Source organism: Dromiciops gliroides, chromosome 3, assembly GCF_019393635.1.
Source record: "Dromiciops gliroides isolate mDroGli1 chromosome 3, mDroGli1.pri, whole genome shotgun sequence".
NCBI lineage: Eukaryota > Metazoa > Chordata > Mammalia > Microbiotheria > Microbiotheriidae > Dromiciops > Dromiciops gliroides.
This window is the reverse complement of record NC_057863.1, coordinates 138221918-138231324: the sequence shown is the minus strand read 5'-3', so window position 1 is coordinate 138231324 and position 9407 is coordinate 138221918.

Below are 9407 nucleotides of genomic sequence, written 5' to 3'. Positions count from 1 at the left end.
TTCCAATAGTAATATTAGCAAAATTGTCCCAAATATTCTCAGAGTTAAGGTAACGTTGCTCCCACAAGATATTATGTTCAGTTTTTTTTCCTGTTTTTTTTTTGTCTCCCCCACTAAATCTGATACTTAGAGTTGAGACCTTAATCCATTTTATACTTAGTAGTCTGTGATTGACAGGACTAATTGGCTCATTTCCTTGTGTAAGCTAATACTGCACAAGACAGACAATGAATTTTAGAAATTGTCAGCCTGATTAAGTAAATTTCCTTATTCCAATCCATATCTCTGCCCTTAGCTCCTTTGAGTCCTGGAAGGTACTTTTAAGTATGTATGCAATTGTACAAAAGCCTTTTGATAAAAATGTAACTATAATGGGTTCTTCTCTAACACTAAGTTGGACACCCTTTTGAAATATTTAGAAATATGGCATAAGGTAATGGTCTGAAACATTACCTATACTAACGAGACACTAAAAGAACTATCTGAAAAAAAATCCAGTTGAATTATCTGCATTTCACATTTGCATAAACAAAACTACACATATATAAAAACTATTATTTTATGAATGCAGTAGTTATTGTATATGCAAAGCAATGTGCTCAGGCTTAGGGGTACTGAACAACATGAAATGAATTATATGACCTCAAGGAGTTTATATTCTTTAGTGAAATGGAGGCTATTGATCAATCAGATTTAAGCATATTCATGATAATTCAAGGTGGAGGAGGAAGAAAGCAGTAATAACTCATTTCTTAACTGTAAAATGGGAATTATGATTATTCTACCTCTACATATGGTAATGTTGTCAAGAAAACATTTAATTAATAAAATGTATTATGTAAATGGAAGTTTAATTTTCTTTTAAACGTATTTTGTGGTAACAACACATCAACAAAGATAAACATTTCCATATAGACAAAAAACAAATATCAAATTTCTGAAATGTGTATTTTTTTTATGAAAAATGCATTTTCCTTGTGGCCATGTGAGAGTTCAGTTATCATAGTCTCACAGTTTTAATTTGTTTTGTTGTTTTGTTTTGTTTTTGTGGGGCAATGGGGGTTAAATGACTTGCCCAGGATCACACAGCTAGTTAGTGTCAAGTGTCTGAGGCCAGATTTGAATTCAGGTACTCCTGAATACAGGGCCAGTGCTTTATCCCACAGTTTTAACTTAAAGAATCCTAGGAGGCCATAAAGTCTAATTTACGTATTTTACAGATGAAGAAACTAAAAGTGAGGAAAGTTAAGTGAGTTGCCAGAATTGGTATCACAGCTACATTTCTGGACTCCAAGTATGACAGACTACTCAATGTGCCAGAACAGTCAATCAGTCAATAAACATTTATTAAATGCCTGCTATGTTTTTGATACTGGGAAATAAACATGTATAAAATACCTATTATATTCTAGACACTATGCTAAGAAATTAAAAAAATATATTTCTGATACAACAATCCTGTGAGGAAAGTATTATCCCTACTTTACAATTGAAGAAACATATAGCAGAGATTAAATAACTTACAGTCACACAGCTAGAAGGAGGCTAAATTTGAACTCAGATCTTCCTGTCTCTTTGCTCAGAGATCTAACTATGGTATACCTATCTGGCTCATAGTTGTTGTTCAGTCACTCAATTCTATCCCATGGACTATAAGCTTTAGCTTCAGTATTTGATCTTCTTGTGAATAATCATAATTGTTTTCCTTAAGTATTGACTTATTTGATGTCCTGCTGTCTTTTCTAGCACCACAGTTCAAAAGATTTGATTCTGTGGCATTTAGCTTTCTTCATAGTCCAATTCTCACAGCCACATATTGTTATGGAAAACAAACAAGAAAATAATCCACAACTTTAACTATAAAGATTTTTGTGGTAAGGTGATATCTCTGCTTGTTAGTATGTTATTCATATTTGCCATAGCTTTCCTTCCAAGGAGAAGAGTCTTTTAGTTTCATGGCTGATTCAATCACTTTCTACAGTGATTTTTGAGTCCAAGAATATAAAATCTGAAACTGCTTCCATTTCTTTTTGTCTCAATTTGCCATCAAGTGATAGAATCAGTTGCCAAGATCTTAATTTTGTTTTGTTTTCTGATGTTAAACTACAAGCCAGTTTTTATTCATACTCTTTTCACCCTCATCAAAAAGCTTCTTGATTCCTTTTTACATTTTGCCATCAGTTATATAATCTGTGTGTCTGAGATTATTTCTCTCAGCAACGTTAATTTTTTATTAATTATGTATTCTGAATATATATTTAATAAATAAGATAACAACATGCAGCCTTTTTGTGCTCTCTTTATGATCTTAAACCAATTAGGACTTTTATGTTCAGTTCTAACTATCACTTACTGATCCCACATGCAGGATCATCAAGAGATGAGTAACATGATCTTGTACTTCAGTTTCATTCAGGTATTGACTCATTTTGTTGTGATCTGCATAGTGAAAGGCCTTAGAGTAGTCAATGAAGACACAGTAGCTGGGTTGTTTCTTTTTTTTTTTTTTTCTGGAACTTCCTTGCTCTCTCCGTAATCCAGCAAATGTTAACAATTTGATCTCTAGTTCCTCTGCTTCTTTGAAAACCAGCCTACTCTTCTGGTAATTCTCAGTTCATATATTACTAACGCCTACTTTGCACAATTATAGGCATAAACTTTTTGACATGTGAAATGAGTGCAATTGTTTGGTAACTTGAACATTCTTTGCCATTACCTTTCTTTATTGGGGTATAACTTTATCTTTTCCAATTCAGTAGTCACTGTTGAGTTTCCACATTTGTTGTCAAATTGAATGTAGTACTTTATCACCATCATCTTTTAGGATTTTAAATAGCTCAGTTGGAATTCCATCACTTCAACTAGAATTTTTTTTTTTTTAACAATGCTTCTTAAGATCCACTTGATATCATTCTCTTAAATGTTTGGATCTAGATAAGCAACCACACCATTGTGTTTGTCAGGGATTTAAAACTTTTTTCTTCCAAAGGTTTTTGTTTTTGTTTTTGTTTTTTGCAGTGCAATGAGGGTAAAGTTACTTGCCCAGGGTCACACAGCTAGTAAGTGTCAAGTGTCTGAGGCCGGATTTGAACTCAGGTACTCCTCAATCCAGGGCCAGTGCTTTATCCACTGTGCCACCTAGCTGCCCCCCCCTAGGTATTTTGTACATTCTTGCTGCCTCTTCTTAACCTCTCCTGTTTCTGCTAAGTTCCTAAAATTTTTGTCTTTTATCATGCCCATTTTCATATGGAATATTTCCTTAATATTTCTTATTTGCTTGAAAAGAACACTTGTCTTTCCCACTCTGTTGTTTTCTTTTGTTTCTTTAGAAGTAAAAGAAAACAAACAAACAAAACCTTATGATTCCTTGCTATTCTCTGGAACTGTGCATTCAGTTGGGTATATCATTTGTTTCTCTGCTTTCCTTTACTTTCCTTCTTAATTAAGATATTTTAAAGCCTCATCAGACAGTCATTTTGCCTCCTTGCTCCTTTAGGGCAAATTTTGTTGCTGCCTCCTGTACAATATTGTAAACTTTTGTTTATAATTCTTGTGGCACTCTATCTACTGGGGAAATTTATTTTGATTTGGGGACCCTACCTTTGGGTTGAGATTAGAAAGCCTTAGGGCCTCAGGGTCTCTTCTGTGTGGGACGTGCTGGTGCCCCACCCACTCTGCTTCAGCTGAGCCAAAAAGTCCCGTGGGCTGTACAAGATGCCAGGTCAGACAGCTGGGAGGGGGGCCCAGCTCCCTGCAACCTGAGAGGATCTATCCAAGAGATCCTGGGCTTGTCCAGGCCAGGCTCTGGCATAGCCCATGCCGAGGTCCCAGGCGTGCAGCAGGGGCATGGGCCCCTGGAGCCCTGGGTATGGTATGCATGAGACAATTGAGCATCCCTGTCCCCCCAGCTGCAGCCCTGGCTGTTGTATTAACTTGGGGTCTGTTGAGGTGCAAAAAGCCCCAAGATTGGAGTGGAGAGAAGTAAGATATATAGAGACCTGGGAGTTAGATCGCAAGGGGGGCCAGTGGACAAGATTAAAGGAGGCTGACAATATTAGAGGGGCAGCAAAAGTGGCAGAGGACAGACTAACGGAGCAGACAGACAGATAGGCAGAACAGGAGGCAGCAGAGAGCACAGAAGCGGTCAGCACAGGGTACAGGTTGGAGAAAGTGAATATTAAGAGAACAGAAGGACATTAGAGCACCAGGAGAACAGAAGCAGAAGTCGGTGAGAGAGAAACACATGGGTTTAGCGGTGGCAGTAAGGAGAGGAAAGTTATAAGCAGGGGGATAGACAAAGTGAAAGGGGCTGGGAGTTAGAATAAAGGACCTGAGCAGTGAAAGTGGAATATACCCTAAGGCAAGAGGTGACAAAGGCCCTTATTGTATTAAAAAGGTTCCAGGCCCAGCAGGTAGAAAGACACGCCCACAATGCAGTCAGGTTGTATATTTTATTTCCCTGTATTCTTAATTTCAAATTGTATCTCATAAATAAACTCTGCTTTGATTATTTAGTTAAGAGGCTTCTTAATCTTTTGCTTATCAATTTTGGGAGTGGAGCAGTGTGGTGGAACTTTATAAATGGCCCATATTAAATTAATAGCAGTCAGATAGCCAGTCAGTCAAAAGTCCCCAGATTAGTCCTCCAGTCAGATTAGCCCCCCAAATTAGCCCTAGTCAGTTTAAAATATTTCTACACTACAACATCTAACTCCTTAAATCTATTCATCACTTCTACTACATATTCATAGGGGATGTTATTTAGGTCATAATTCTATGGTCTAATGATTTTCCCTGATTTTTTTTAAGTGTAGATTTTGCAATAATTATCTCATGACTGAGCTACAGTCAGCTCCAGGGGTTGTTTTTTTCTGACTGTATAAAGCTTCTCAACTTTTGGCTAAAATATATATATATATAATAAATTAATTTCTATACTAACCATCTGTAGATATCTATATGTAATAATCTTGTGGGTTGTTGAAAAAGAAGATTTGCTATGACCTGAAATTTACATTGACAAAATGCTATTAGTTACTGCCCTGCTTCATTATTTTACTACAAGACCAAACTTGCCTTTTATTCTTTCTCTTTTGATTTCTTTGTTTTTCATTCTTCTCCATTATGCCTTTAAGTGCACTGTGCTAAATGCTAATGAAAAGGAAAATGGAGGGGGTGGGAAGGAGAAGGAGAAAGATAAGTATTTGTATATCACTTACTATGTGCCAGGCACTGTGCTGTGTTTTCCAAATGTATCAGCTGATTTTCATAACAACTCTTTGAGCATGATACTATTATTGTCTCTATTTCATAGTTGGAGCAAATAAGGCAAATTGAAATTAAGTGGCTTGTCTAAAACCTAACAGCTACAGCTTTAAAAATATGAAGAAATGTCAAAGACAGAAATTCCCTGCTCTCAAGAAGAACACAGTCTAATGGGAGGAACAACAAGCAACAATTACACACACACACACACACACACACACACACACACATAAAGGGGATAATTTGGAAACCAAGGGAACACACACACACACAACCTAAAATAGGATAAATGGCAATGTCTCCATATATTTTGGCCCCAAATCTTGGTGAAATAAAGTCAAATTGACCAATTAATGAATTTTACACTCTAGCCAAACTAAATCTCTTTCCAGGCTTTACTTTTATTTTAGCCTCTCCATTTCTAAGAATTTGATCAAATAGTCCCCCATTCCTGAAAAGAACTTTGTGATTATCTTCATTTGTTGAAGACACTCCTTTCTTCAATTCTCTATCAATGACAACAAAACATGACAATAGCAATTACAGAAACATTAACAACAGTTGTATCAACAGTAAATTGCAACATATGGAATGAACACTGTGAAATATGGTTCCTATTTATTGCCTGATTTTACTTATTTTTTCTCCTTTTTTGTGAAATCTCAGTGATTAGAGAACTAGGACATGAGTTTAATGATAGAGATAGGAGGGAGGAGAAAATATGGGCAAATAACTGTGATATAAGAGAAAATGAGATAAATGGAAAGGACATATATAGACAAAAAAATCCATGAGAATTTACAAGAAGAATATTACTTTGACCTGGGCTCTTTAGAGCAGCTTCATGAAAGATTTGGCAGCTTTCTTAAGATATTCTTTCTTGAGGCCAGAACTTTCCAGGAAGCTCATAGAGAAGCAGACAGCAGCAGCTGTCACCTACAGGAACTCACACCCTCCTCCCCCATTGTTCTCTTTCTTTTTGGTCCCCCAACATCTAAACTGGCTTCTTGGGAGATCTCCTTACACCCTACCATGGACATCAGTATTTCAAAACCCAGGATACGGTGAGCATAGCTCACAGGTTATAAAAAATGGTGAAGGAAATGACTTAGATGTTTTGGGGGTAAAACCCAATGCCTCCCAAGATGAACCCAAAAAAGATATATAGAAAGATAGACTTGAAATATCACTCAGATAAGAATCAAATTAAAGGAGAAAAGTTCAAACAGATTCTTCAAGAATATTAAATCAAGCATCTGGATGGATTATGAAACTACAGAACCTGTAAAGAGACAGAGAGACACAGCCTTCCAACCAGATATAATTTAGAAAACTTCAGGAAAGGTCAGCCTCACTCAGGCAAACCAGAGGCATAGCTCACCACAGCACACCTCAGTGCACCACAGTGTGGAGGGGGTCAGGGCAAATCAGCAGGAAGGTATAGGCCACAGCAGAGCAACTAAGGCCCCTGCATCCTGGCTCAACAAACCAGTGGTACAGCAGTCCAGTGGCAAAACCCACCAGCATCAGCCGAGAGGGCAGCCTGTCAGCTGGAGCACTACCCACAGGAAAGGCATGATCAGGTCTGGTCATCCCAGTGCACCAGGAACAAGCCCAGGTAGGTGAGAAATCCACAAGCCATAGGTACCTCAGTGTAGAAAGCCATGAAACAGCCCCTATACACCAGCAACACCAGCACAAGAAGCTTGAAATAGGGACCCTGCTATCCCCAGAGCAGATGTCAACTTAAAAAAAAAAAAAAGCTGCAATATGAGTAAGAAACAAAAAAGAGCTCTTACCATTGAGAGCTTCTGTGTCAAAGGTTAGAGGCAAACACAAACTCAGATAAGAACAATACTCTCAAATTGCCTACATGTGAAGCATCAAGAGGAAAGATGAATTGGTCTCAAGAACAAAAAGCCTTCATTGAAGAGCTCAAACAGTATTGTAAAAATCAACTGAGAGACGTAGAAGAAAAATGGGAAGAGAGTTCCAAAAGAATTTTCAAAATCAATTGAGAGAGATAGAAGAAAAATGGGGAGAAATGAAAGCAATACGAGAAAATTATGAAAAAAGAATCAGCAGCTAGGAAAGGGAAGCACAAAGATTGAGTTTAGAAAACAATTCCTTAATTCATTTGGCCAAATGGAAAAAAGAGGTGCATAATGTCACTGAAGAAAACAATGTCTTAAAAATTAAAATTGAACAGTTGGAAGATAATGACTCCATGAGACAACAGGAATCAGTCAAACAGAAAAAAAAGAATGAAAAAATAGAAGAAAATGTGAAATATCTCATTGGAAAGATAACTGGCCTGGACAATAGATCTAGGAGAGATAATCTGAGAATTTTTGGACTGCCTGAAAACCATGATCAGAAAAATAATCTAGACACCATATTCCAGGAAGTTATCATGGAGAACTGCCCTAATATTATAGAATCAGAGGATAAAATCATCAAAGAAAGAATCCACAGATCATCTCCTTAAAGAGAACCCAAAAGGATAACTCCAAGGAATATTGTAGCCAAATTCCAGAATTATCAGGTGAAGGAGAAAATACTCCAAGCAGCCAGAAAGAAGCAATTTAAGTATCATGGATCCACAGTCAGGATTGCTCAGGACCTGCAGCTTCAAAATTAAAGGATCACAAGGCTTAGAATATGATATTTCAGAATGCAAAGGAGTTTGGATAGCATCCAAGAATCTATTACTCAGCAAAAGTGAACATTCTGTTTCAGGGGAAAAGATGGACATTCAACGCAAAAGGGGACTTTCAAGGTTTCCTGATGAAATGATCAGAACTGAATAGAAAATTCGATCTTAACATACAGGACTCAAGAGAAGTTTAAAAAGGTAAACAGTGTGGGGAAAGTTACTCAATAAGGTTAAACTGTTTATATCCCTACACAGGAAAATAATACCTAAAAATCTTGAGAATTGAATATGTATTTGGGCAGACAGAAGGATTATACAGAGGGGATAAAAAATGAATTGTCTTTGATGTGATGATATAATGATAATTAAGGGGTTAAAAAGGGAGTTTATTTGGAGAAGAGGAAGGGGGAGGTGGAATGGGGTGAATTACATCATATGAAGAGGTGAAAAAAAACTAGAACAATACAGGAAAAGAAGAGAGGGGTAAAAATGTTTTAACCTTACTCTCACTAGATTTGTTTCAAAAAGGGAATAACATATACTTTGATTTGGATAAAGAAACTTAGTTTATCCTTTAGGGAAGTTAAAGTATAAGGGGAAAAGGGGGGACTGATAGAAGGGAGGGCACAAGCAAGGGAGAAAAGGGTAAAGAAAAGGGAGGGGGTGATAATATGGAGGGCAAATTGGGGGAGTCAGGGATAAGAAGCAAAATGTTGGTGAGGAGGAATTGGATGAAAGAAGGGGGGGAAAGTACAGGGGGGGAAATAGAATGGGGGAAAATAGACAGCTAGTAATAATAACAATGAATATGAATAGGATGAACTCTTCCATAAAACAGAAGTGAATAGCAGAATGGATTAAAAATGAGAATCCTACAATATTCTGTTTACAAGAAACACATTTGAAGCAGAGAGGATACACACAGAGTAATGGTAAAAGTTTGGAGCAGAATATATTATACTTCAGCCAAAGTCAAAAAATCTGGGTTAGCAATCCTTACCTAGAAAAAGTGAAGGAAAAAATAGATATAATTTAAAAAGATAAGGAAGAAAACTACATCTTGCCGAAAGGTACTATAGATAATGAAGTTATATCAATACTAAACATATATGCTCCAAGTGGTATGGCATCCAAATTCTTAGAGGAGAAGTTAAATGATTTACAAGAGGAAATAGGAAGAAAAACTATACTAGTGGGGGATTTGAATCTTCCCCTCTCAGAATTAGATAAATCTAGCCAAAAAAAAAAATAAATAAGAAAGAAATGAAAGAGGTGAATAGAATGTTAGAAAATTTAGACATGATAGATGTCTGGAGAAAATTGAATGGGGAAAGCAAGGAATATATCTTTTTCTCAGCAGTACATGGCACATTTTCAAAAACTGACCATGTATTAGGGCACAAAAACATCATAGTCAAATGTAGAAAGGCAGAAATAGTAAATGCATCCTTCTCAGATCATGATGCAATAAAAATTACATGTAATA